Here is a 4,933-nt window from a genome sequence, read left to right on the forward strand (position 1 = left end):
TAAGAGATGTAGAAGACAAGATAGCTGGAAACACCCAATCAGAGCAGCAAAAGGAAAAAAGAATTTAAAAAAAAAAATGAGTATAGTCCAAGGGACTGTTGGGACAATAGACAATATGAAGCATAATGATATTGTCATTATAGGGGCACAAGAAGGACTAGAGAGAAACCAAATAATTGAGAACCTATTTGAAGAAAGGGTGTGAAACTTTCCTAACCTGGTAAACAAAAAAGGACACACAGGTTCAAGAAGCACAGAGAGCCCCAAACAAAATGAACCCAAAGGCTATCAGCTGATTACTCAACAGAAACATTTTAGGCCAGAAGGAACTGGCATGAAATATTCAAAGTGATGAAAAGAAAGGACCAACAACCATGACTACTCTATCCAGCAAGGCTATAAGTCAAAATTGAAGGTGAAATAAAGAGCTTCACAGACAAGAAAAAGCTAAAAGAAATCATTACCGCCAAACCTGAATTACAACAAATGTTAAAGGGTCTTCTTTAAAAAGAGGAAGAAAAATTAAAAAGAGAGGAATATGGTCATAAAAAATAAAATGGCAATGAATACATACTAGCAATAATCACCTTAAGTGGATTAAATTCTCCAGTCAAAAGATACAGGGTGGCTGAGTAGATAAGAAAACAAAACCCATGCATATGCTATCTACAAGAGAACCACACAGAACAAAAGATAGACACAGAATGAAAGTAAAGGGATGAAAAAGGACATATCACCATGTAAATGGAAATGAATTAAAAAAAAAAAAAACTGGGGTAGCAGTACTTACATTAAAAAAATAGACTTCAAAAAAAAGCTATAATCTATATATATAAAAGCCTAAGTGACTGGCCAACTGACCGACCAGCCAACCGGCTGGTAGTTATGATGTGCACTGACCATCAGTGGGCAGACACTCAACGCAGGAGTGGAAACCACAAGCATGGAAACATGGAACATGGACTATGAATCTCAGAGGGAAGGGGGGAGGTAAAGGGGCAGGAAGAGATTAACCGAAGATCTTATATGCATACTAGAGGCCAAGTGCATGGATTCATGCACTGGTGGGGTTCCTTAGCCTGGCCTGCACCCTCTTGCAATCTGGTACCCCTCGTGGGATGTCAGAGAGCTGGTTTTGGCATGATCCCCACAGACCAGGATGCTAGTGAGGTCCCTTGGCCTGATCTGCAGGGATTGGGCCAAAACCGGCCTGGTGCACAGATTCATGCACCGGTGGGGTCCCTCAGCCAAGCCTGCGGGGATTGGGCTGAAACCAGCTCTCCGACATCCCCCAAAGGGTCTCCGATTGTGAGAAGGTGAAGGACAGGCTGAGGGACCCCACCGGTGCACGGATTGCACCAGACCTCTAGTAATAAATAAGGAAGCACATCACATAATGACAAAGGGATCAATCTATCAAGAGGAAATAAACCCTTTAAACATTTATACACCTAACATAGGAGCACTTAAATATATAAAGCAAATATTAATGAGCATAAAAGGAGAGATTGACAGTAATACAGTCATATTAGAGGATTTTAATACCCCATTGACATCAATGGATAGATCTTCTAGACCAAAATTCAACAAGGAAACAATAGCCTTAAATGACACACTAACCAAGATAAATTTGATTGATATTTTCAAAGCATTTTATCCCAAAGCAGCAGAATATATAAAATGTATATTACTACCCAAACCAATCTATAACTTAAGTGCAATTTCTATTAAAATACCAAAAATTTATTTCGCAGTACTAGAATAAATAATCCAAAAACTTATATAGAACCACAAAAGACACCAAGTAGACAGCAATCTTGAGAAAAAAGAAAAAAGTTGGGGGTATCATACTACCTGATATCAAGTTATACTACAAAGTCATAGTAATAAAAAAAGCATGGTACTGGCATAAAAACAGACATATAGGTGAATGGCACAGAATAGAGAGCCCAGAAAAAAACCTACACTTTTATGGTCAATTAATATTTGTCAAAGAGGCAAAAACATACAATGAGATAAAGACAGTCTTTTCAATAAACAGTGTTGGAGAGATACATGCAAAAACAAAACAAAAAATCTAGAGTACTTTCTTTCACCATAAAACAAACAAACAAACAAAAAACTCAAATGAATTTTAGACTTAAATGTAAGACTCCAAGCCATAAATCTCCAAAGATAAAATATAGGCAGTAAAATCTTGGACAGTTCTTGTAACAATATTTTTCTCATATATCTTCTCAGGCAAGGAAAGCTAAGAAAATATAAACAAATGGGACAATATCAAACTAAAACATTTGCACAACAAAAGAAACCATCAACAAAATGAAAAGATAACACATTGAATGGAAAAATATATTCACCAATAATACATCTCATAAAAGATTAATATTCAAAATTTATAATGAACTCATACAACACCAAAAAAACAATAACACCAATCACATTTAAAAATGGTCAAAGGACATGAATAGATACATCCCCAAAGAGGACATACAGCAATAAACATATGAAAAGATGCTCAATGTCACTAATCATCAGAGAAATGCAAATTAAAACCATAATAAAACCTCACACCTGTCAAAATGCATTATCATCAATAAAACAGCAAACAACAGTGGCTGCAAGAATGTGGTGAAAAGGAAACCCTCCTGCACTGTTGGTGGGAATACAGATGGGTGCAGCCACTATGAAAAACACGACTACCTTTATGACCCAGCGATTGACCCCATTCCCAGCTCCAGCTGGTACTGTGCAAGACCATTTGTGACAAATTTTTCTGAAGCTAAAATTTCCAGAATATACTGTGCCACTGCCAATTCCTACCCCAACCCCCATATCCTATTGTTTTCTGTGATTTACTGTTTATGATTGGCATAGAAGATAACTAGCAGACTATAAAAGTAATCCTCATAAAGCAGTAAGAAAGAGGGGAGGGGGGCAAACAATACAATCCAAAAAGAAAAGGACAGAGTATCAACAGGCAGTCACAAAAAAATGAAAGACAGATGCCATTTTCAGTAGAAATTGACAACAAAATAATTTTAAACATGGCATTACTGCTTTCAGAAGGCCAAAAGTTGAAAAAAGAATCATAAAATCTATTTTGATAAATACATAGATAAATAGATACTCTCATCCATTTCTGGTATAAAGTTAGATTGATAAGCAGCTTATTTTCCCTACAGAAATATTAATGTGTGTGAACAAATGCTAGATTTAGGCACTATAACTTTGTAATTTAAAAAATCAGAAATTGCCCTAACCGGTTTGCTCAGTGGGTAGAGCGTCAGCCTGTGGTCTGAAGGGTCCCAGGTTTGATTCAGGTCAAGGGCATATGCCTGGTTGTGGGCTGGATCCCCAATAAGGGGCATGCAGGAGGCAGCCAATCAATGATTCTCTCTTGTCGTTGATGTTTCTATCTCACTCTCTCCATTCCTCTCTGAAATCAACAACAACAAAAAACATTTAAAAAAATCAGAAACACCTTAAAATCTTTATGTAAACAAGGAAGTTGTTAAAACCATGCTACATTAATATTATAGACTACTATGCAGAAGTTGTTTCCCCCCCCCATTGGCAAAAAGCCAATGGATATATTTATGTTATTAACAAAACAACAAACTGAAAAAGACACCAAGCAATACATACTATATGCTTTTTAAGACAACAAAGAATGGTTGTATATATCTATGTATAAAAATACAAAACATATTTTTAGATTTGTATATGTGCATATACTCATATATATGTAAATGCATAGTAAAATGATTCACAATAACAAACCAAATTTGTAACAGGGATTACCTCAGGGAGGAGAGTGCAAATGAATCATTTTCCTGTACCAGCATACTGTGAATTCAAAAATGAAAATATATTTTGTCTATTACCAATGCAATTAAAAATAATTGCCGGGCAGAGAGGGCTATGCTAATCAGACTGCTTCAGAAATTGGCTCCTGAGCGGCATAGGTGCAGTTACCCAATGGTTTGGTGAAAAAAAGATACTGAGTCAGAGTGTAGGAAGTAGTGGAGGATTCTGATGTCTATCTTTCTCAGGTGGTCTGAACATGCTTTTCTCAATCTGGCTTCACCTACATTTAATCTATTTTATATTTCTCCCATATTTTAGCCTTAGGTAAACTGTCAGTCTTAGGTTTTGGAATATTGATCTCTTTTCTCTTCTTATGTGTTCTAATGGGAAGCTGGGGAAGCCAGCATCAGGAGTTGCAAGACAGATATCACATTAAATTACAAGTAGAATAAAATATTTATAAGCTGCATTTGAATTTGCTGAAATATTCCCCTTGGGAATTTTTCCTGAGAGCCTCCTTTGATGCTAGACAAGTACAAAAATATTAAACAAGACCCAAATTACTGTACACCACGAATCAGTGTAAAGTCTGTTATAAGTCAAAAGTGGTGGTGGGAGTGGGAGAGCCGGCTTGTGGGAAAAACTGAGCAGGCCCTCCAGGATCAGTGCCTCACTGCTGCCCCTAAAGACTGAGAGCACCTCAAGCCAAGAGCAACTTGTCATGAAGCAAGTGGGCTTCCTCCTGAAAGAAACAGATTTATAGAAGCTGCTAAAGCAGGAAGAACTCTATTGAGTCCCATACAAAACACTTTTTTTTTTTCAGATTTTAAAGGAACTGTCCTTTAGATCTCAAAAAGAAAGAAAGTTTAGTTAGACTTTGTAGACCTTATTTTCCATTCTATATGTGATCATTCAGAGGAGAGCTACCAGATATGGAAAATTGTTACTACTCTTTAAATTTTAATGTTAATTATATTGGCCCTATATAAATTTTAATCTCCTTCACCGTCCCTGAAGGACCAACTTGAAAACTAACCTCCAGATGTGCCATGACTCTGAAATCTCTCGGATCAACATAATGACCAGCAGAGCTCTATTATTTTCTTTGTTCCTTTACTCCACA

Source organism: Eptesicus fuscus, chromosome 5 (assembly GCF_027574615.1).
Source record: "Eptesicus fuscus isolate TK198812 chromosome 5, DD_ASM_mEF_20220401, whole genome shotgun sequence".
NCBI lineage: Eukaryota > Metazoa > Chordata > Mammalia > Chiroptera > Vespertilionidae > Eptesicus > Eptesicus fuscus.